The sequence below is a fragment of the Prionailurus viverrinus genome, chromosome B3 (assembly GCF_022837055.1).
Source record: "Prionailurus viverrinus isolate Anna chromosome B3, UM_Priviv_1.0, whole genome shotgun sequence".
In the NCBI taxonomy this organism is placed as follows: Eukaryota; Metazoa; Chordata; class Mammalia; order Carnivora; family Felidae; genus Prionailurus; species Prionailurus viverrinus.
Genome location: NC_062566.1, coordinates 107,813,519 through 107,838,841, shown reverse-complemented (window position 1 = coordinate 107,838,841; position 25,323 = coordinate 107,813,519). Strand labels below are relative to the sequence as shown.

Genomic DNA, 25,323 nt, shown 5'->3' with positions numbered 1-25,323 from the left:
CCAGCTGCACAGGGAACAGTTTCTGTTATTTTCTCTAGCTTAGGTTAATTACTGACTCTCCTGTTTCTTCCAGCAACCACTTCCTTGTGTTTCCTGATAGCTTTCTCACTAAAAAGTGCATCCCTTAAAACACTATAATTTAGCACTGCCAATTTCTAAAACTGTGGTAGGTCTTTAAAATCATTTTTAACCTACAAATTCCACAAACTCCCTCTTATTTTTTATAAGTTTTCTGTTTGAGATCCTGAGCCTTTTAACCTGTCAAGTTTCCCACAGTCTGGATTTAGCTGATTGCATATTCAAGGAACAGTTTAATATGTTCCAATGAGACTGTATTTCCTGCAAATTAGTAGCAGGATCCAAAGGCTTGATTAGGCTTAAGTTTGATCCCTTTGGCAAGATTATAGATGGTGGTGTGTTTTTCATCAGGAGGCACATCGTGTCTGCATGTCCCCTTTTTGTGATATTAGCAGCTGTTGATGGCTAATGCCTGGATCCACTCATTCACTGGGGTGGCAAAATGGTGATGTTCTATCATTTCTTTTTTCGTTTATTGTTGGATACTTCCACAAAGAGATGTTTCCTCTCATCTACAATTTGGTTACCCAGTGGTATCATTCACAAAGGCAAGCCAAATGCTTGATTCTTTGTCTTTATGTATCAGTTTTCCAGATAATGAGTAAATTCTTCTCATCCTTCAATAGTGATCAATTAAATTTTTTTCACTAGAAAAAATCACTAGAAACTATGGCTTTAAACATTTTTGATGGATTCAAATATATTTCTACAATTATTTTTCTATTGAAATACAAACTTGCCATCTTTGGCAAATGGGAGTTTCTTCAGTTGGCTCCTGAAACCTTTGGGCATGGTGCCAGTAGTCTTTGATACCTTACTTGCTATTCAGGATGATGAGGTTCAGCTTATACACCTGCCCCAGACCCAAAACCAGCCCTTCCTCCAAGAAGCCCTGATTTCTTAGACTGGGATATGGTGCCAGTGATGCTTATTGCTAATTTGCTATAATATTAGTCACTGTTTTTAGTCCTTTCAGTGGACAGACCTAAGGAATTAATGGGTGGGGGGGCATATCTATGTACAGTCAGTTCTGCTATAATGCTTGTTTTGAAAATGTAAACTTGTTCAAATATGATTGGTATATTAAGGAACAATTTGAGCCTAACACAAATTTTGTGTTTGGCTATGGATGGTTTCATACAGGAGAAATATTGGGTGAAGGCAGAAAACCACACCCAGCTGATCCAAGCTGCTTAAGAATACATGAAACAGTGAAAAAACAATCAGGACTAATCTTTCCAACAGACAGAGAGAAAGCACAGCTATACACAAAGGCCTTAAACCCAAATTGCCAAATCCTGCAGAAGTGGCATCTTTTGCTGCGATGAGTGGCTGGTTTGGTGGTTTGGAATATCTCCAATCTCCAGAATTTTCAGCTGTCAGGTGAAGCCACAAGTACAGACTAGAAAGCAGCAAAAGAATTTCCAGCAGCGACACAGAAGCTACCCGAAGAAGCTGTGCATCGGGTCACATTCTCGATGGTGATGAAACAGGTATCTATTATAAATGCAATGCTCAAACAGCCTCCATCTCAAAGGCAGAAAAACATGACCCAGGATTTAAGGCTACAAAAGATCTTGGAACTCTGGTGTTCAGCACCAATGCCCAACAGAGGCTAATGAGCCAGCCGCCCACACACAGCAGGTATTCCAACTTTCTACCCAGTTTCAACTAAGCCTCCTTCCCACTGCTTCACAGTAACCAACAAGCCACACCCTTCTGATGCCCCCTTCCACAAGCAACCCTCAGGTCTTGTTCAAGGCAAAGTGACATATTTATTGTCCTATTTATGTATTTCTTACCCATTTAACATGTATAGAATTGCGCCACCATCTTTGCTAAATGTCTACCCTTAAAAAAATGTCACCGATGACGTGTTTGAGTGTTGTGCCTTTATTCTCATTTCTGCCATAAGCCTTGTGGCTTTTATGGAATGGTTTTGCACACGGCGATCATTCTTAGGACCACGTATATCATATTCTGCATGCACACACCTCATGAGTTCGTATTCATCCTTCCGATTCAATTTCAGGGCTGTAAGATTTTCACTTACTTAACCTCTTCTGTAGTACATCTGTATCTCCATTCCTCCATGCCAAAATCCTGGTTCTCAAGGATGTAGGAGATGGTAGAACATTCCAGAAGTACTCATTAGCTTTAGCCTATATCACACACACAACATTATCAGAATAACAATTCAAAAATTGCTACAACCTATATAATTATTGACAATTCTCCCAGGGGAGAGTTCCGAGTGGTCACTCTCGAGAGTAGGCAGTGTAAAGACTGCCCCGGAGCCCCTCAAGGCCTCATCCCAGACCCCCTTTCACTCACCGCTATTGGATTGGGCAAACTCCTTTCTAGATTCAGCTGCTGTTCTCAAATTGGCTGTACTTCTCTCAGCTTCCCCTCCCTCCTTCAGCTTCCTCTGATACACCTGCTAATACCTTGCAAATCTTGAAGCTACTGGTGACGTGCCCTGCCTACTTGTGTTTTGGGGTTTCTGGGGATACCTTGTCGCTTGGACTTGTTGGAAATATTGTCCATGGCTTTTTAATGTTTTGCTCTCTAGCTGCTTCATCTTTGTGTGGGAATTCTGGGAGACTTAAAAACTGATCCACTGTCATTTGCTTTCCTCATTTGATAAGCATTTTTTCATAGTTTGTCTTTGAATATTGACAATGATTTTTTTAAATAGATACAGTGTTTTAAATTTTTATTTAGTCAAATCTATTTGAACTTCTATTATTTTTATGTTTAAAAAGTCCTTTGCCATATAGATGTCACATAAAAATCTTTTTACAATTTCTTATGATATTTTAAGTTTCATTGTGTGTGTGTGTGTATGTGTGTGTACATATGTGTATGTGTGTGTACATATGTGTGTGTGTGTGTGTATACACTTCTCTCATATATCTCACTCATTTGAAATTATTTTATATAATGCTGTGGGAGTAATATTTAAGTTAATTCTTTCCCTCCTGAAATATTTAATTACCCCAAATCCATTTGTTGAATTTGTAATTCTTCCTTTATTATAGATCAATTATAAATCTCAAGGTCTATATCTAGGTTATGTCTTCTTAATATGTGTATTTTCCTAGTTGTACCAAAATGTTTATTTATTTTATTTTTCAGCTTAATAGTATATTTTGAAGTCTAGGGCATGTCCCTCCTCATTATTTTTATTTTATTAAAAAAGAAAAGCTTAGTTGCTTTCTTTTTTTTTAAAGAATTTTTTTAATATTTATTTATTCTTGAGAGAGAGAGTGCAGGTGGGGGAGGAGCAGAGAGAGAGGGAGACACAGAATCTGAAGCAGGCTCCAGGCTCCAAGCTGTCAGCACAGAGCCCGATGCAGGGCTCAAACCCACAAACAGCGAGATCATGACCTAAGTCAAAGTCAGACGCTCAACCAACTGAGCCACCCAGCAGCCCCAAAGCTTAGTTGCTTTCATCCACATTATTTCTTGATGAATTCCAGCAAAAGGAAAGTCCAAAGTCAATTTTTTGGGTAGCCCTTTGGTTCTCTGACAATTTCCTTATTTAAAATGTGACCATGTCTGCTTGTTTGATCTCTTCCAAATGTTGTACAATATCCTAAGAGGTTCTGTCCCTGGCTGCATCTCATGATGGGTTGGCAAGGCTCACAACAGCTTACTCAAGGCTCGGCAGAGAAGTGTGGGGTAAGGTTTAGACCTGACATTAGACTTGCTTAGGAAAATGATAGGAGAGCCATTGAGCTGGGGGATGCCATATGAAAGTCATGATTCAACCAGGCAGACAAGGCTTCCTATACCAAGAGACTTGACCTTTCCAGTTGTGATACAGGAAAGTGCTCAATGTTGGTAGGTCCAAGATGAGAAGAAATTCCATCCACAGGTAACAAGAACCCAGTACCAAACTTCAGTTTAGAATAAATGTTTCTTACAACCAGTAACACACATTTGTAAGAGCTGAGTGAAGTTAGGACTATGGTATGAAACCATAAAACAGAACAAAGCTAATGGAATTATAAGAACATTAATCCATGATTGTGATCTCTCAAGGTGACTGAAACCAGCTGACTTTCACAGCCACAAGCCAGCAGTAACAGTACAACATATTTGCATTCTAGAGTTGACTTTTTCTAAATGGGGATTTCAGCTCTGACCTTGTGAGGTGAAGCCTGACAGTTTATAAATGCCTTCCTTTGTCTTCCTGAGACAAAAACAAAAACAAAATTAATATGTCCAATAAATGGAATGTAAAGACTCCCATCTTGTAAATAAACTTGGAAAAATATTCTGGAATATCTTCTATAAAATAGCAGCCTAGAGCCTCAGTTGAGATTCAGTAGATTTTATTTTATGCGCAGCCTGTTGTTTAAAGGGATAGGAGTCAAATAGTAAAACTCAGCCTTCAGGAAGATGCAGAGATACTAAACTGGAACAGGCAGCTCATGTCTGTCGGCAGTGAATCCTCTAGTGACACTGGCCCATGAATCTTCCTCTGTTTTTTCCCTTGCCATCAGTGAGAACCTTCAATGTACCTGCAAGAAAGCATATTCACTTATTCTCTTAACTTATTCAAATTTATAGCTTCGAAAACTTGCAAGGCTGACCACTTCATCTCCCTCATTTTGCAGCCCAGAGAGCAGACCTGTGGGCCTGGGGAGGTGGAAGGATTTCTGTGAAACTTGTCTGCAGAAAAGCCAGACCTGCCAGGACATTGCTGCAAAATGACAGCTGCATTCACAGAATCCACTCTTCTCAGTTTGCAGATGGGCCATAGAAAACCAACAACAACAGGAGACTTTTCAACAAATAACCGAGGGATGTTCTGGGAATTCTACTGGTAAGAAAAGCATCAGACTAACTCTTTAGAAGGACCAGAGCTTATGAGTGGTCATTTTTATGTAAACTGCCCATAAGGCTCTCTCAGAAGGTGCAAGCCCTATAAACACCCACAACTAGAACAAATAAACAGTGCATTTGAATTATCTAAAGGAACCAGTAAGGAATGGTTTTAAGCTAGGAGGGCTGCCATAACACTGTAAGTAAAGTCAATACATTCCCGAGTCCATGAATTAATTAGTGTTTAAATAATAGAAATGACTATCAATTGCAAAACATTACCACAAATTACTTGCTGTGCAAACAGCTTCTTTTGTTATTATTAATAATTCTAGCTACTGATTTTCTGTAATTAAAAGCCACAGTCTTCCTTTGGGTGAACAGCAGAGCAGAGTTAGACGGCAGAGTCAAGTTCCCACTCACACCAATAAAAGTCACCTGGTGCCCCTGTCCCTTCTGCTGACCCGTTAAGGCTAGTTTGCTTCTAGCCTCCATTCTCAGCTGTCTGAGAAATCTAAGAGAGTCAGTCACTTGGTATTTGCTCCTTATGGTCAGAACGAGCTTTGATATTAAAATCAAACATCCAAGAAAATGCCTGAGGCAACATTTTCTGTTTCTGAGCCGTGACTTGTGCGATGAAATCATTCCACCTTGTGTGAGCAGTTCAGCAACGGTGAAGGGAAGATCTAGCTGGGTAGTAAATGACAGACAGGAAGCCTGGTGATTTATTAGGAGGCCTGAGCCTGTGGTTTAGAGGATCAGAGTTCAGGTCCCCACTCTTCAATAATCTCAGTGTGGGATTGGGGATGAGTTAGTTAACCAATGGGAGGTTTCATTCTCCCCATTAGGAGAAGTAGACCATGCTCCTTGCCATTTATTTCACAAGGAAATGAATGAGAATTACGACTGGTATTTAAACCCTGAATAAGGCATACAAAGGATGAAGAAAAACTTTGCTCTCCTTTTTCCATTTAAAGTAATTGTACATTAACTCTCGGGCCGATTCTGACGGGGTCGGCCACCCATTCTGTGTGAATAGGGCCCAAGGAACAAAGGTGCAGACCCTGGTGTTCCTTGTTCTCCCTGTCCTTTCTGAAACTCATACAGCGTCGGGTCCTGCCCTGGTAAGAGCTGGTACTTACCGAGAGCACCTGGTGGGAAAGCACTCCTCGGACTTTACGTGGATTTTCTCACTCAGTCCCCTCAGCAACCCGATGAGTCAAGTTATCTTCGCACACTTTATACACTAAAGAAATAGAGATACAAAAAGGTTATGGCCACAGAGCCAGCAAATGAGAGGGCCACAATATCAACACAGGAGAATTCTTCTCCACCCTGCTAGCCTACCAAATACACAACTGTCGTTCTTGGAATGGGCTTTGGTCCTGCACCTCTACCTTCTTTCCTATTCAGCACCTGGGGCCTAACAACTTAGAGGGCACTTAGGTCACATCAAAGGGGCCTTCTGAGCAGCAGCCTCTACTTCCTCCGGGAAGCTCTTCCTAGTGCTCTTGTGGCACCCTGGGCCCACCCTGTCCTGACTCTCAGCTCAGTGACCCCGTGTGACTGGGAGCATCTGGAGGACAGAGACAATTCAATGTTGAGTCCTCATGCTCTCACCCAAAGTCTGCCACTCGTAGGTAAATGTTTGTATAACAAATAAGTCTTTCTGTCTCACACCATCCCCCCCAACATATGCACATGAGGACTCACAAACTTCAGCTGCCCAAAGTCCCAGAATTCCTCTCCAGAACACTCTAACCAATGATTCTTTCCTTTAGACTCAAAGATGGCGGAAGGGGGTGGAGGTGGGAGAGAATGGCTGCTCTACTCTAATTCTTCTGGGGTGGCCTCCACCGTGGTGTGCAGTTTCCCCTCTGTACCTGCTTCCCCAAGGACACTTGATATCTTTTTCCAGACCCTTCCTCCAGGAGACTGGCTGGAGTAGGCAACAGATGGAGTCCCAGAGAGCAACAGGATGCCTCTCTCTACTCAGTCACACCCTTACCACTGCCCGTGAGTCACCCCCATCCTGCCAACCACACCACCGTATCTTAAAAGTGACTGCAGTATAGCAGGAAATAAAAAGCAGAAAGGCCATATTCTTTGGCTGATCGGTCTTCGTAATAAATGCTACAAGGTGGAACAGAATAAATTTATGAACTATCTGGGCTGCAATTCTGTGATTTCAAAGGAATCCAATCGTGGGGAAATGTCAGTTCCAATTGAAAAAAAAAACAAACTTCTGGTGTTCCCCAACCTGAGCAATCACTGAGGTCATAAATGGGGTAATTGTTTGAGAGCCCCAGCAGATCCTGTGTTGGGCACTGTGGCCATGTGTGTTTGCATGTGAGCCATGCAAGGCTTTCACTCCTCAACATGCTCACGTTCTCACCTCCTCTCCAGCGTGTCCTCCTGTCCTCCCTCAGAGGGGTATTGATATTTTAGCCCCCAGCTGGTCTATAGAACTCAGACTCCAGAACACAAGGGGAAAGAGCCAACTATGCTGTTGAAAGCAGGCGTTACCATGGGTCCCGACAGCAGAAGCCAGGCTGGATCGATTAGAGGCTTCCAAGGCATTCAGAAAATTCACCCGAATTAATGGGAAATGAGTCAGAGGGACTGTGGACAGCCCTGGCACCTATCAGACACTGCTTCTACTGGACTTGTCAGGCTTGCCAAAACCTCTTGGTAGAGTAGCATGGATGACATGGTAACCTGCTGCAGGGAAAGCAGAGTTCTTCTCCAATGCACCGCTCATCCAGAGGGACCAGGAGAGGATAATGTCTCAAAATGCCCTGAATCTTGCTTTTGCTCACTTTCTGAACATCTCAACGAATCTCAGCGTCTGAACTTGGGGTTAGGACTATGTTGACTTTCTGGGGCAAAAATATCTTTCCTTTCTTTGTAAATTAGGTAGATTCTTTGTGGTTCCTCATAAATTCTTTACCTCTTTCCTCACCAGTTTTCTGCACAATTGACCACACCCTCCTTTTTTTTTAGAGCCCTCTTATTCTTTGCTCCCAGACACTACACTCCCTGGGTATTTCTTTTTCTTTTTTGGCTACTTTTCCTTGGTCTTCTTTGAAGACTCTTGTAGTTTTGTCCTTGAGTGCAGCTTCCTTAGAATTCTATCCTCCACATTTTTGCTCTGTACTTTTTCTCAAGGGTCTTTATCTAGGCCCATGGCTTTGTTAACCACCTGCATGTTCATTTATGGCTCAGCTTAGACATTTCCCAAGCTCTAGATCCATGTCTACTGGACCTCTCCTCTTGGATATCTCACAGATGCCTCAAATTCAACATAACAAAACACATCATCCTCCCTTTGTGCTCCCCATCTCAGTGGATAATTATCCAAGAAACAACCTCAGGGGACTTTCATAAGCAACTCCTTTCTATACCTACTATGTCATAGCAATTCTGTTTTCTCATATCTTTTGAATCTGTCTGTTTTTGTCCATCCCCATCCTCATTATCTTGGTTCAGGTGACTATAAGCTTTCTCCTTCAGCTACAATAGTCTCCTAATACACCACTCTGTTTTTAGTGTGGCCCTCTCTTAGTAGTTGTCACAATGATGCTGCATAGTGAAGAATCTCAACATCCCATAAAGGCAAAAACATTTATGAGTTTGTGGGGCAACTGAGTCGGCTATGCTTTAGACTATAGCAGCTGGAGTGGTTCTGCTCCACTTGTCTCCTCTCTTCCTCCTGGACCCAGTGAACCGGCCACAGCACGTTCTCCTCATGGCAAAGACAGAGGTACAAAAGGGCGAGAGGAAATACCCAAGGTTTCTTAAGGACTCAGCTTAGAAATGGCACATGATTGCTTCTACCCACATGCCATTGGCCAAAACAAGTCACATGTCCTGGCCTAAAGTCAAAAGGTGGAGAAATATATTTGGCTCACTATGAGGCCATGGCAACAGTGTGGATGCAGGGAGCAGTAAGCAATAGGGCCAATAATACAGTCTACCACTGGACCTCTCTAATCCATTTTCCACCAACAGCTAGATTTAATTTTTATGTGTGTGTGTGTGTGTGTGTGTGTGTGTGTGTGTGTGTGTGTTTGAGAGAGAGACAGTGAGAGCGGACGGGAGGGGGCGGTGGACAGAGAGAGAGGGAGACAGAATCCAAAGCAGGCTTTGAGGTGTCAGCATAGAGCCCAACATGGGGCTCAAACTCACGGACTGTGAGACAATGACCTGAGCCAAGGTTGGATACCCAACCGAGTGAGCCATCCAGGTGCCCCACCAACAGCTAGATTTCTAACATGCAAATCTGATTATGTAACTCACCACTGTCCTTGAGAGAGAGTCTGAATTCATGATGTGACTCCAGTCTACCTCCTCACACCACTAATCACTCTGGTCCTGCCATATTGAATTATATTTATTTTCAAAAATAAAGTCTTTCAAAAAAGAAGTCTTACCTCTAGGTCTTTTCACAGCTAGTTCCTTCATCTGGAATACTTCCTCATCCTCTCCTCACCCCATAACTTAGTCCCCATCTCATGCCTCATTTGGCTAACCCCATTTGTCCTTCAGTTATCTCTAAAGTGTCACATCCTCCAAACATTCTCCATAACCCCAACATAGGGCTCTCCTTGTTCCATGTACTTGCACCTGTAATAATACTTAACCATCTCTATTGTAACTATTCAAGGAGAGGAACTATATCTTAAACCTAGTGCTTAGCTCCTGTGCCAGGGATATTACAGTTATTTAATAGATAGCTTACAATGGATGATTACCACATAGGAATCTGTCCCTGGATACAAATTTTAATGTCTTTGCTTATTTTTGACACAAAATTAGGTAAAGTTAGACTAACTGTGTATATTACCATAATCATTCTGGTCCAAATTGATGAGAAGATTAGCTTGATATGTATCTCAGATCTAAACAAAAAACTTGTTTTGTTCTGAATGGAGAGCCACCTACTTATGTGTTAGCACACTGAAAAATAAATAGCAGCTAATGTTTTTGAGACACACACCATTGGTTGTCAACCCAATAGCTATTCTCCTTCTTCTGTTTTAGGAGACCCCCAGTTCTACTTGGAGTGGCAATGTGCTCACCCCCAGAGGGACAACTCTGGTTAGTCTAGGCCAATTATGGAATGTCATTCCTCTTTGTCAAGAAATAGCCAATGAGTGGGCATGTGACCTAACTGGCCCACTGAGAGTGAGATCTGAGGTGAAGTCTACTGGCTACTTGTGGGAAAGTTTTCATGTCTGATGAAAGATAGCAGGAGGAAAAGAAAGGGTCCTCTTCCCCATGCTCACCCCTTGTGCTTGGGATGATGTTCTGTAAGGACATGATTCTTGGGACTGTGGCAGCCATCTTACTACCACAAGGGGAGACATGACTGACCTGAGAAAGAGCAGAAAGATGAGAGAGCCTGGGTCTTGGCTGATGCTCAGCTGCTGCCCGCATGTTGGAACTACCTACCTCTGAGTTTTCTGTTACATGAAATAATAAAATGTCTTTATTGCTTAAGCCATTTTCATGTGGTTATTTGCAGTTATTTGCAAATATTTGCAGTTATTTGCATCTGTTATTTGCAGTTGAAATAATTCCTGGCACAAATAGCTTTAAGATTTACCCCAGAATACCCCAAATTTGTTATTAGCAAATATCAGAGACTATTATTTAACATCGTTTTCTTCAGGCTTAAAATGTTTTCACAGCTGGCTTTTATTGATTGCAGTGGATGATGTGCTAGAGAATGGGTCTCACTGGCATGAGGATTCTACCACTCCTTTTGTTTATTAATCAGTGTTCCAATCCTCACCTCTTTCTTATTGTATTCCTTGAATCCTCAGAGGAACTGTCAGTTGTGGAGCTACAACCTCTTCACCTGTTTTTTGAGACTTGTCCTGGGAATAATTTACCAGTGCAGTAGAGACAATAATGCCCCCACCCTAGTCCCCACAAACTAGTTCATGTGTTCTAATCCTTGGAACCTTTACAAGGCAAAAGTGACTTTACAGATGTGATTAAGGTAAGGTCCTGAGATGAGGAGATTATCCTGGATCATCTGAGTGGACCTCCATCTAGTCACAAGAATCCTTAAATGTGGAAGGGGGAAATTCAGGAAGAGCAGGAAAGGAATATGTGACTATGGAAGAATGAGCAGAGAGATGTAACCTGTTGGTTTTGAAGATGAAGGAAAGGGGTGAAAGCCCGGGAATGTGGGCAGCCTGTAGAATGGGCAAGAAGCAAGGAATGGGATTCTCCCCCTATAGCTTCCAGAAGAGAACACAGTTCTCCCAACACAGTAATTTTAGCCTAGTGAGACTTGCTTCAGGTGTCTACCTGCAGAACTGTAAGGTAATAAATATGTGTTTAATTTGTGGTAATTTGTTATAGTAGCCACAGGAAACTGATACAAATAATTGGCTTTATTGACTGCAAAACTGAACACCTCTGCTTCATGCAAGTGGCTGGGTGCTGCCTGACTGAGGGAGAAAATGACAAAACATAAACTTAAGCCCAAGCCAGAGGGTGGCTGGGCTCAGTTGTGGAGTTGATGTAGTTTGGGAAGTATCAAAGAGTTGGTAGTTCTCAAGGGAAAAGACCCCCCCTCCATGAGATGAAAGATGAACAGGCCCACATAGCCTTGGAGTTCTAAAGTGTCCTTTAATACTTTGGAGACAAGGACCTTGGCTGAGTGCCCAAAGTGCATCACTTACGTCCAATGAGCAGTCCTCATAGGACATAAGGGTCTACTGAGCAGTCTGCCAAAGTAATAAGGTAGAGAGTATGCTCAGACTCTGATCCACTGGAAGGATGCTGGCCTCTTCTCTTATCGACAGCAACAATTAATGGTCATTCACTCAATAAATATGAGTTAAGTGCCAATTCACTGCACAGTATATGATGCTAGGGATACAGTGTTGTTGTATAAAACAGATATGTTCTCCATATTCTCCCCCATCTTAGTAGGCTTGGGCTACTTTAAAAAAATTGTTTTAAATGCTTATTTATTTATTTTGGAGAAAGAGAGAGAGAGAGAGAGAATGAGAGAATGAGCCAGGGAAGGGCAGAGAGAGAGGGAGACAGAGAATCCCAAGCAGACTGCACTGTCAGCATGGAATCTGACATGGGACTCAAACTCATGAACCGTGAGGTCATGACCTGAGCCAAAATCAAAAGATGCTTAACCGACTGAGCCACCCAGGTACCCCAGGCTTAGGCTGCCTTAACAAAAAATACCATAAGCTGGATGGCTTAAACAATAAATATTTACTTCTCACCATTCTGGAGGCTACAAGTCCAAGATAGGGTGCCAGTATGGTCAGGTTATGGTGGGGGACTTCTTGACTTGTAGACAGCTACTTTTTCCCTGTGTCCTCACATGGCAGAGAGAGAGCACTGCTCTCTTAATCTCTTTATACAGATGCCAATTTCATCATGGAGGTTCCATCCCCAAGACCTCCTCCAAAACTAACTGCCTCGCTCAAATTCCACTTCCAAATGCCATCATATTGGGGATTAGGGCTTTAACATAAGAATTTGGGGTAGGGAGATACAAACATTCAGTCCACAGCATGCTTCCACTTTCCTCTGGGGAAGACAGATTTCAAAGCAAGAGACAATGAATAAATCTAAAACACTTAACGATAAATGTGATGAGGGAGGAGACTAGGATACTAGAAAAGAATAAAAGGGGGAACTAAATTTAGACTAGAGGACCAAGTGAGTTATTTTTATAGGAAACCATATGTGAACTGAGACCTGAAAGAGGAGTAGGAATTTATCAGGGACAAGCTGAAGGATGAGAGATCTAGGCTCAAGGAATATCATGTGCAAAGGCCCTGAGACAAGAAGGAAGGGAGGAGTTGCTGCGGCAGGTGTATGGTATAGAAGGGAGAAAAGGGCACAAGAGGAGCTGGCGCCTTTTTAAAGCCTTTGGTGGTTTCAGGCTAAGGTTCTGTGTTCCCTTTGTCAAGCTCCCTGTGGCATTAACTAAGAGTACCCACTTACTGAAGCAAAACCAGGATAGCTCTGAAGCTCCACAGTCCCAAGCAGTCTGCAGCTGTCTCCTCTCTCTGGAGGAGGCAGAGTGAGGCAGAGGTGAGGGGAGTCAGCACCTTCCTGTCATTTCTGTCCATCTTTTTTTATGGCCCAGCTTCTTTGCTGTGACCTCTGGAGATTTTCTAAATTAGAATCATTACCTATATGGGAAGCCTGCAATGCAAATCAAATGAGAGGCCACGGGCAAGCTAATGAAGGCCAGTGACCCGGGGATCTAATGAAGATGAACAGCTCTGTTACAGGGAGAGGACGCCACCATATCACATGCCGCTTGGAGCAGGAAAAGAGGTAAATTAAGGATTTTTATTGTGCTCTACAAGGCAGGTAAAATTGAAATATACCTCTATTTCCATTTATGTCTTACTTATCTCTATTTACATAAATATGTATCTATGTTCATCTATATATCATCTATCTATATCCGTGTGTGTGTGTGTGTGTGTGTGTGTGTGACAAGAGGAAGAAAATAATAATATGTCTTGGATAGGCAAAGGACTCTTCTTATGCGGCCCAGTTAATCCCATTTTCCCCATTCTCATTCAAGTTTCAGATGATGAGGTCACCAAAGGTCAGAAGATGAGCCTCCAAAGGAAATACAGAAGAATATACTTTGGAATGGCTGAGCAAAGTGTGGAGATTGAAACTAAGGTAAAGAATTTATTTTTAAATTTTTTTTTCAACGTTTATTTATTTTTGGGACAGAGAGAGACAGAGCATGAACGGGGGAGGGGCAGAGAGAGAGGGAGACACAGAATCGGAAACAGGCTCCAGGCTCTGAGCCATCAGCCCAGAGCCTGACGCTGGGCTCGAACTCACGGACCGCGAGATCGTGACCTGGCTGAAGTCGGTCGCTTAACCGACTGCGCCACCCAGGCGCCCCTAAGGTAAAGAATTTAAACAGACAGAAAATGCAAAACAAAACAAAACAAAACAAAAAAACAAAAACAAAACAAACAACAAACCAAACCATTTTGTTCTTTTATGTGTAAGGAAACATAAACACCTTATGTATACACACTTAAAAACTTTGATAGTCACATAAATATGTAAAGCTATTTTATTCATTCAAAAATCATGTATTGAATGCCTTTGGATTTTCTCAATATCGCATGTTTAAAAATCATAGGTAGTTTCTGAATATCACTTACTTCTAAGTTTGGTGACAATTTGGGAAAGTGCTTTCAATCCAACTGGTAGGCCATCATACTCAGAATCTATTTTAATGAGTTTTCAGATTAGGAACTCAGATCCAAAGCTAGCAGTTTGTTTTTGTGTTTCCCCACTAATGTAGTGAGATTACAGATTCTTGGTTTTCTGGTATTTCGTTCATTCAAGGAATGCTATAGCAAGTGTTCCTAGGAGGTGCCTGGCTAGAACAGTGAAGACGTCAACCAACGCTGCAGCTCTCAGTGAGCCAACAATAGACTAAGAGTTGGGGGATCAATTTTCCCCATTGAACAATCAAGAAAAACTTGGAGGCCCACAACTGGAAAACATTTACTTGAAAATCACTGATGCAGGGTAAGTCAATTAAGCTCGTATTTTCTTAGCTCATCCAGTTTTGCTAGTCACATTTGTTGGTTAATTTTCATGAAAATTCAGCCTTGACTTTTATTCTCAATAAGTTAATAGATTTTATTTTTATATCCTTTTATCCTGGCACGTAATTCTTGATGTTCATAGATCAATATTAGGGGGAAATTTCTTTGCCAAGTAATGATCCATGTAGTCATAATAAAAGGGAAAATTTTCAAAGGTCTTCAGAGCCAGAAAGAATTATTGCAGATACAAGTGGGTCTATAATTGTGTTGTCCAAATGTCCCACCAAATTTATTGGCCATTTTCAGCTCTTTCGTGATGGAGAGTAAACCTTTTGGTGACTGAAGCTGGAAAATAATCTGTTGGCTGTTAGAGCTGGAAGTATCTTAGATACTGTATAATCCAATTCACACATTTAGGAACGAGAAGACAGACTGAGGCCAAGCTTATTGATAGCTCCCACCTGTTCAAAATCTTCTAGGTTAGGGTCATTGATTTCATAAGTTACACACAAGATTCATGCTAAACCACTTGCTAGACCCTTCCCACAAGCCTCAAATTGTTTCTTGAGGAAGACTGAGGCTGCTCAGCCTGAAGTTAATTTGCTTCAGATGATATGGTTATGATAGAAATTAGACTAAAACTCAAGCCCAGGACTAATTTTTGTGTAACCAAAAAGCATCTGTAAAATGTAAATTTCTTCCCCTGCTGCACTGCTATGAGGATTAAAGAGGATGCACTGTGTGAAATCATTCTATTTACCTAAAATTCATTTTTCAGCAGGTAATCTGTCTAATCAAAAAGGTGAGTTTCTCAAATCACCTGAGGGCAGATTGGCAGGGCTTCAGGGAAGGAATGGAATCAGGGACTAGAATCCAACAGTGCTCTCTCTCCTCCCCCCTTCACATCTGTTTGATTCTTTTTTTACCTGCAGACAAATCCCTTCTGCTTTCCTGATCTACATAAATCATGGTCACCCAACTGACATGTGGGAGAGACTGAATCTCTCCCTCTCAGTTTCCACTGGGATTCTCAAGAAAGGGACTTGACATGATCATGGTTAAGTGTGGACCAAGTAACTGGGTGTGTTGGGGATGGAGTATGGGAGTGGGGACAGTAGTAGGGTTACCATATGTTTGGGAAATGTCAAGGAGTAGGTAGTTCTCCTCAAGGAAGAAGAAAACCCACAAGAGGAAGAAGACACAACACGTGCCCATCTGGTTTAGAGTTCCAAAGTTTCCTTTAGCACTCTGGAAACAAGGACATTGTACTCTGCTGACTGTTCCTCCTACTCTTTTCCCCTGTTAATGCCAGTGCAAGTTTCCAGAGTGCATCACTTACATCTTCCCGTGAGCAGTCCTGCATATGATGAGTAAGAACCTGTCTTAGTCAACTGCTATAACAAAACACCATAAACTATCTGGATTACAAACCACAGAAATTTATTTCCTACAGTTACAGAGGCTGGAGGTCCAAGGTCAGAGCGCCAGCTCAGTTAGGTTATGGTGAGGACCCTCTTCCTTGTTCAGACTGCTGACTGTGTCCTCCTAGAGTGGAAAGGACAAGGGTGTCCTCTCGGGCCTCCTGTATAAGGGCACTAGTCCCATACATGAGGCTCCACCCTCATGACCTAATCACCTCCCAAAGGCCCACCTACTAATACCATCACATTGGTGGTTAGGATTTTGACATAAGAATTTTATAGCAACATAAACATGCAGTACATAACAGAACCTCAGTCCAAATTGCAGAGTGGAGAGAGTGCTTAGACTCCAGCCCACTGGAACGATGTCTCTCTTTTCTTTTGCAAAAATGGAAAATGATGGGTCATTCATTCAGCAAGTGTTAAGTAAGTGCCAGCTCACTGCATGGTGTGAGACGTTGGGGATGCAGTGTTGTACAAAAGAGATATGGTCCTCATATTCTCCCCCTAAGTTCTTTTGGAGAAGACAGACTTAAACCAAAAGACAAAAATTAAATATGTAATAACACCTATGATAAATGTGGGAGGAGATTAGGATACTAAGAGAGAATAATAAAGGGGAATGGTTTACATTGAAGGGCCAGGGAAGGTAATTCTTAGAAATGATATGTAAATTGAGGCCTGAAACTTAAATAGGAATTAGTCAGAGTAAGAACTGGGGGAAGAGACATCTAGGCCCAGGTACAGCATGTACAAAGGTCCTGAGGCAGGAAATTGGGGCTTTGGGCCTTCTTTAGGCACATATCCTATAGGATGTGATTCCTGGAGGTGGGGAGAAATGGTACTCAGAAAAAATGGATGGACCATTAGCCTAGGAGGTGTTCCCTATTACTATAAAACAGTGGAGACCTGAGAGTCTTATTAGAATCTCCATCCTCACATGGGCAGATTAATTATATAATTAACAACCTGACACTGGGTTTTTTGGGAAGCTATTGATATAACCAGTACTATGAAAACAGAGTGGGACATTCTATGGGCTGTGGTAGAAGAAGATGGCAGGACCCCATAAATTCCAGTATCTAGCCTGGACTTGACATTGGCCCTGTGGGGCAGAGGGGAATGATTGTCAATTTGCTCATCAGGTAAGTCAACAACAGTTTAGGTTTTTGTCTATCACCTCTTTTCCCTCTATGAATACAGAACAATTTACTTCTAAATACAAAATATTCCTTATAGAGCCTATATATATTCTATTACTAGGCTGGGGTGTAAGAGAAATGCTATTGGTTTAGGGTCAGGAAAATGAGGTTATCTAGTTCTTTTGTCTCCACTCCTCCCTCACTGAGGTTAACTCTGGAGTTCTTTGATAGGGTTCAAGAGTGAAGGAGATTGCTGGGATAACTATCCCAGGGGTGGGCAAAAGATAGCCCATAAGCCAAATCCAGCCTGTCACCTATTTTTTGAAATAAAGTTTTATTGGAAGACAGTCACTCCCATTGGTTTACCTTTGTCAGTTGCTGCTTTTTCACTTGACTGAATGGTCCACAAAGCCTAAAATATTTACTATCTGGCTCTTTAAAGGAGAAGTTTACTGACCCTTAGATATACCAGATTGTCCATAAATTATTCTGTGAATGATGATTTAACCCTAAAAAGCTAGGAACAAGAACCAAACAGAAGTAATGCCAGTGCAATTATTTTCATCATTGAGAAAATTGTTCCATACTTTAAAAGAAAATGAGAGAGAGAGAGAGAGAGAGAGAGAGAGAGAGAGAGAGAGAGAGAAGACAGGAAGGAAGCAAGGCAAAAGAAGAAAAAAGAAAGAATTGTTTCTATTCTAATCTGATTCTCTCCATTTACTAATGAGAACATGGAAGCTCAGAGACATGATATGTCCCACCCAATATAATATGAGTAGTGACCCAACTCCCCATCTCATGAATAGAGTGCTTTCCCTACTCCGTAGGGCCTACTATATCAATGTGCTACAGTTCTTTGCTCTAACCTCCATTTGGGGTGCTTATAAAAACGATATATTCTCCTTGCTTGGGAAGTACAGGCGTTAATAGCATACAAACCTGCCCTTTGGATAGTCAGAGAGTTGCCTGGATCCCTAAGACACAAGTCTCTTTCACAATGACAAAAAGGAAGAGGAAGTCCATTCAAGGACCATGTGTCTGGGGTCAGGGGTGATGGTGTGTGGGCTGGGCCAGTGTGAGCCATCATAATATTTGATTTGCCTCTTCCCTAACTCCTGCAAACATCAATCAGCCTTCCCAAACAGAGCTGATGGGTCTGCATAAATAATTTCAAGTACACTGCACACCAGCCATCTGAATGCAGTCAAGTCAAGGACTATTGGAGCTTGCATTCACGTATGCCACTCAACTCCTCTTATCTGCCACTGTCAGCAGCATGTCAGCAGCTGGAGGCGCTTAACGCACATTCTTTAGTCTCTCCCATTTCCTCTCAGTGCTGGGGAGGGTCAGACAACCTCCAAAATAGGTCTGGCCAAATTGCATGAGGCTAGGCTACTTGGCAGAATATCCGTTTTCTGAAGAACAAGTTGCAAGATGGAATCTGGGGCTGGGCTCATTCCCTCCATGTCAGAAGGCTAGTGACAACAGCTGGGGACAGCCTCACCCCAGGTGAGTCACATAACTCACGGCCATGATCTCTGTTCTATGTCTCTGCTCTGGCTGCCCTCCACCCTCCACCAGGGAGACTATGACTCTGAATATTTGTCCTGGCCCCTAAATGGTCACAGCCTTTTTGAACTTTCGGATGTTTGCTTGGCCCTTTCAGTTTATGGTCCTTTCTGTCAGGTAATTTTCTTTTTCAGGTATTTTAGAAGGAAGCCCCCAGTGCTGGGTCAGAGGGCATCTGGGGCTGAGCAGCTATTCCTGTCTCTGGCCCCCAAAGGCCCTAGCATCTGCTGTCATGTCTTCTTAGGCTTGCTCCTTTACTGCCACTCTCCCCTCCCCCTAGAACTTCTGAGACTGGAGCAGCCCACATGTATGCTTATAAAAGGGAAGCAGAGGGAGACTTGACCAATAAACAGAGGATTCAGTGTGATCATGGAGGCACCGAAGCTGGAAGAGGCAAAAACAGATTCTTCCCTAAAGCCGTTGTGGCGCACAGCCATGCTGATATTCTGACTTCAACCCAGGGACACTGATTTTGGACTTCTGACTCCTGGAACTGTGAGAAAATGTTTTTCTATTGTTTTAACCCACCAAATTTGTGGTAATTTGTTATAATGGACACAGGAAATGAATACATCCTCCATTTTTCAGAGTAAAAGCCTGTAAAATTCAGGGTCCCCGGGTGGTTCAGTTGGTTAAACCTCCAACTTCAGTTCAGGTCATGATCTTGCAGTTGGTGAGTTCAAGCCTCGAGTTGGGCTCTGTGCTGACAGCTCGGAGCCTGGAGCCTGCTTGGGATTCTATGTCTCGCTCTCTCTTTGCCCCACCCTCACTTGCACTCTGTTTCTCTTTCTGTCTCTCAAAAATAAGTGTTTTTAAAAATTAAAAAAAAATAAGCCTGTAAAATTCTATGGAATCTAGCCCCTGTCAACTCCCTGAGTGCCCTCCTACATCTTTTCCTAGCCTCCCCAGCTCCAGGCACACCTGTCCTTGTCCTTAAACAGACCATGACCCATCGCCCCAAGGTCTTTTCTCTAGCGGCTCCCTCAAGCTGATGCTCTGGGACCTTCCTCACATCCTTCAAATTTGCTCAAGTGAGGTCTTTCTAGACCACGCTGTTTAATACCACACTGCCCTTCACCACCCACTCCTGATCCTCTTTGTCCTAATCTTTTTTTTCTTTTTCTAAGTGCTCATCTCCTTTGAACCTGCCATGGAATTTACTTATTTATTATTTATTTATCCCTTATTATTCTTGTCCCCTATTAGAATACAAGATTCTCAAGGGCAGAACTGATTACCTATTTTATTCTCCACTGTGTCCCAAGCTCCTAGAATAGGTCCCGACACATGCAGGCATCCAATTAACATGTGTGGAAAGCGTGAATAGATGTCCTCAGAGTTCCTGTGACGGTAATATTAGAGATGCCCTCTTTTCTCCCCTTCTTCCACCTCCTTCCCGTCTTGGCCCTCACTATACTGGCAGAGCCAGTTAACACGGAAAGACACAGAATAGTCAGTTCAAGATGGTAGAGAACAGCTCGGTAGGTTAATGAAGGCAAAAGGTTCAACCTTCTCAACCTCTGATCCGGGGGGCGGGGGGGAGGAGTGGGGGGGCTTTTATACACATTGATATGCAACACTCGTGACCTATTTTTGATGGTTAGCCTAGAGACTTGTCTCTGTAGCAGGGAAAATAATTTCAGGCCACAAATCTCAGGTGTCCAAAACATAAGTTTTAAATTTCTGTGTCTTGAGTCCCATTCCACCTAGTAGCAGAAAACACAATCTCACCAACTCAGGATAAACTCGGTCACTTCAGGGTTACTTCCTTAACCCACTTTCCCTGGCATGGCCTCTATGCCTAGGGGACTAGTAGAGTTTTGAGGCATCAGGAGTTGGCCACGGAGGTACCTGTACAAGCTGTCATTTCCTGAAATGCCCATCCTTTTTTGGGCCTCAGCAATTACAATTCATAGTAGCTCCATCAAGGGCATCTTCCTGTCCCAGTTAAGAGGCCAGATCCAAGAGTCACACCTGTGCCACTCTCAGCCACAGGAGAGAACAGCAGCTTGCCTCAGTTTGGCTGCCCAAGCAACCAGGTGATCTGCAAATATTTCTGAAGCGCCCTCAACCCAGGTACTGGGGAGGGCAGTGCACAGGTCTGACCGTCTCTGCCCTCCAAGATTATAGTCTATAGGGAGGACCCAGCTCATAGGCACAAGAACAAAATAAATAAGAAGGGGTGATGTGGGATACTGTAAAGGGAGCCACAGGTGGGAAAGGTCTGTCAGAGACATGATATTTGACTTGAAACAGAATGATGCAAGGGAAGCAACCACACAAAAATCTGGAGGAATGGATTTTCAGGGGGAAGAAACAGAAGCACAGTCTCCAAAATAGAGATGATTTGGCCTTTTTTGATGGAGTGAAAAAGGATAGTATAGCTGGAGTGTAGAGAAGGAAGAGAGATTGGAGAGAATTGCAGGAGAGAGGTGGCCATAGTGACATCAGCTATGAAAAACTTTGGAAACAGGCAAAAATGATTGCTTGGGTGTCCTAGCTTTGGCGTCCCTCTGATTCATCTTTCATTGTCTATAAACTGTTTGGCAATACTGTCAGGATGTGGAATACTGATAACAGTGCAAGTGATTCCTGCCTGTAGAAAAGCAAACTGTGTCCAGCAGGGAGGCAGGTGATTGTTCCCCTGTAGATATTGACCAGTTTGGCAACTATATTTATTTTCAGCATTCTTGTTGGTCTATGTATGTGTGGTCTTTTTTGAATCCTCCTCTGAACTAGTCGTAATATCTTATTAGTTCCCTCATTATAGTGACATGTTCATTTTATATTTGCGTAAGAGTCAAGATTTCACCTTTTATAAATAAGTATCTCTTGGAAACCTTAACCTCCTTTCTTGTCTTCCTTCCCTGATGGCTTTCTCTTATTCTCTTGTTCTGAACAAATCGTATGTCTTGGAGTAAGTCAGAAGCAGATGGCACCCTCCTCTGTGCAGAGAGAACACAGTGAAGACTTACCCTTGGTTCGCTCACTTCTGTCCTGGTTTGCTCACACAGGAGGGAGAGGAGAACCCCAATGGGTTCTTTAGGAAATGCATTGAAGTAGTTTTGGGAATGGGAAGTGGTCTATTCCAAGAGATATAAATGTCCTACAGTGCCCAAAATAGTCCCCCAAAAGGAATATATCCAAGCACCCCCAGGGAGTAACATTGCCCTTGGGTGACATTGATCTACAGAATGTTGCTCTTGTATGTGGGGGCCTTAATGACTGCCCCCAAGAATCCTGCTGGGACTCAGACAACCATTGATTTCATTTACCAAATCACTAAATAGAAGCCAGTTTTATGGTCATATTTCCCCTCTGGCATGCAGAAATGTTTATGGCCTTCAATAAAGACTGCTCTCTATTGAGAACTGAGTTGAGTATATATTGTTTTAAACTTCAGCATCCTCCAATAAGATTTATATTCTTGTTTTGCTTAAGATTCACATTTTAATGTGGCAATAAAAACTAGTGAGATTGTTTCATTGTAAAGGATCCTATTTAGTTAATTATCAGGCCCCATGCCACAAATCACTGTATTGGGCTTCTTGTACCAGGGAAGGCTGTTATTTCTCCCTCTCCTCACATGAGTCACATGAGCCTAAGTTGTGCTGATGAGAAGAGCTAGGTTAGAGATGGTGGGAAGAGAAGAGAGGAAAGAGATAACATTCCGTACTGTGAACCCCTCCAAAAGGCCACCATGCATGCATTAATTCAGGAGGCAGTGTCCAGATTCTGGGGTCAGATCTTGAATCCCAGCTCTGTGACCTCAGGCACATTATTTACTGTCTCTGAATTTCTAGTCCCAAATAGGTTATAATGATGCTATATTAACCTCCTGCCTGTGTTTTGAAAATTAAATTAAGTAATGGATTTAAGGAAGCTGGCACCAAGAAAAGCAGGGAGAAAGTGTTGGATCTTTCTTTAGTAGAGGCTGACATGCTTGAATATGCATCCAGCATAATGTGCCTGATGTTTGCCAGGAGTCACCAGAACTGCAGACAAGTATCCAGATAACTGGGAGTAGACAAGAAGGCATCAGGAGGTTAGGGATTCAGGTGAGAATTTGAGCAGTGAGGAGCGATGTCTTGGGCAAGGGTCACGGCCAAATAAGGTCAGAAGCAACACATACCAAGAAGGGTGATGGCACACAAGTGAAGTGCAAGAGTGGGGCTTGTTATTAAACTGGTTAACTTCTGGGGGATTTCTGGACCAAGAGCATAAACCCCAGAGACTGCAGGTAGTTGACAGTAGGCTGCTTCACTTGAGAAGGAAAGTGGGCTAGGTGGGGTCTAGGACCACCAGGTGAAGGCAAATCAGATAAGTCCTTCTGCAGGGCCCTTCGGCTAAAAGCAAGCTCCTCTTCCCTTGGACAGACTTAAGTTTCCTACCTTCCCCACCCACAGGGCAACGAGGTAGTATTGAGAGAGTCCTGACAATCCAGGATGGAAGCTGTGATCAATCAATGGCTCAAACATCAGTTCAGGGTGAGCTTTTCCGCCCTGACAATGATCTGGATAGCCTCAGAGATTTCAGATGGATTTTTCTCTCCGATGTCAGCTCTGAACAATCAGTAATGGCTGCCTGGAACGCTGTCTTGAAAGCCACGTTTGGGAAGAATGCTGTGATTGATTATTTATGTCTGCCAAGGGCTTAGAAATGATGAGTGAGGTATACTTGCTACCTTTTAGCTGGAAGTAGCACAGCCAATTCCCCCTGGCTTACAGCTGGAGCATGCCTGTAAGATGTTGGTGGAGGAGCGTACTCATTCATGTATTCATGTATTCAGCATTTCCAGAACAGCCTCCATGGAGACAGCACTACTGCACTGGAGAGAGAAAGGGTGCCATAGGAAAAAGTTCCAAGGAATCTCAGAGCTATTTTACAGACCTAATAATGCTTTGGCACTTCATTTAGATTCAAATCAGCAAACAACCCCCAGGAAGTAAAAATTATTATCATCCCAAATTTGCAGACTAGAAAACTGAGTCTTATCTCCATTTTGGTAATACTTGCTTTAATAATCCCTGCTGTAATAATTGTCACGTCTTCAAATGCACAGTCTTGCACATCCTTCACTGAAGGCCTAGAAAAGGATGAGATAATGCAAGTACAAAATCATTTGCCCTCTTTATCATTTAACAGCAGCCCTCCTGACACATTGGCCAGCCCTCAGCCGAGCTCTGAGTGTTTCCTAAACTGAAGGAATGCGTGTTCGGTGAATTGGCCCATATTTTATCTCCCTACAAAATAGCTATTTAAATATCCCTCGAGTATGCACTTTCTGAATCATTAAGGTCTCAGGGTGCATCAATTACACTAATTTGGGAAAGTGATCACATTCATGCAGGGCTGTTATTTTTAAAGAAAAGACATTTCAGTGTATTGATGGGGAATCGGTGTCCGGAGTATATAGATTTCCAGTTATCCCCTGTCATGGCAAGAGTCCATCGGTTTCCTTTAAGAAATGAAGAACACATTATGCCTGGTATTAACAAAGATCAATTTCAGTAAAGGAAGACATCCAACACAAGGGAGTTAAACAGAGCTGGGAATAAATGACGTAATGTTTGAAGCGATAAGGGATAAGTCATGCTGGGACTCCAAGTTCTTGTATAAGTGATGATTAAATGGACTTTTTGTCCCTGCCTTTTGCTAAAGGTGATATTTCTTTACTGTAAAGTATAATGTATCTATTTTGGCATCATCAGTGAAGTATGCAGTTAATAATTGGGCTTCTTAAAGATTTCAGAATTCTTTGGTCTTAACGTGAAGGGAGGGCCTTATCTTTACTGCTAACTCATTTCTGTTCTTCAAACCGAAGCGACAGTCTTTTGTAAGAATTTGGCTTTGGGTGTTATCTTTCAAGAAAACAGTATTCCAAACTTCAATACAGTGAATAGAGTCAAACAGACACCATGAGAATAATATGGGAGATTTTGGAAATAGAGTAAAGATAAACTCTCTGTCGAGATGTGAGATGCAATGAAAGAAAAGGAAATGATGAGGTGAATAGGAACAACACTGGTGCAGGATTTCTCTCAGCGTCTCTTAAAAAAAAATGACAACGACAACTAAACCAGACTTTTTCTTTTTCTTTTGGGGTCCATGAAAGCTATTTAATAATTTAAGTCTATTCATATGTTTAAAGCTGGAAGAGACCTCAGATATTTCAAGATGAGAAAGGGGCGCCTGGGTGGCGCAGTCAGTTAAGCGTCCGACTTCAGCCAGGTCACGATCTCGCGGTTCGTGAGTTCGAGCCCCGCGTCGGGCTCTGGGCTGATGGCTCAGAGCCTGGAGCCTGTTTCCGATTCTGTGTCTCCCTCTATCTCTGCCCCTCCCCCGTTCATGCTCTGTCTCTCTCTGTCCCAGAAATAAATAAAGGTTGAAAAAAAAAATAAAAAAAAAAAAAAAGATGAGAAAGCCCAGGGAGGTAGTGTGACTTACAGAGGATCACAGTGTCCCTTTCTCCTGGCTGGTAGCCATTTCTTGGTAGCTAAATTTTCATTTTTAAGAGGAAAATTCCGTTAAAACAAAACAAAACATTGTCCCAATTTTTTGAATTCTGTTTTTGATGGTGGTATTGACTTTTGAACATGCACCAGAAAATGAGCACTTTGATTGGATGCCAGGAATGTTAACTTGGAACTAAGCAGAATGCTGAGATTCTGATTCCGTGTTGCTTGAGGACTGGCA

At 42.5% G+C, this 25,323-nt stretch overlaps 1 long non-coding RNA gene across 1 annotated transcript; it reads right to left on the bottom strand.

Moving 5' to 3' along the window:
• Window positions 1-4,522: 4,522 nt before the first annotated feature.
• Window positions 4,523-6,899, bottom strand: LOC125167192 (uncharacterized). Its single transcript, XR_007152690.1, has 3 exons — window positions 6,795-6,899; window positions 6,054-6,157; window positions 4,523-4,607 (listed from the first exon to the last, which is right to left on the bottom strand). It is a non-coding gene; the product is annotated as an uncharacterized LOC125167192 (long non-coding RNA).
• Between the last annotated feature and the right edge of the window lie 18,424 nt (window positions 6,900-25,323).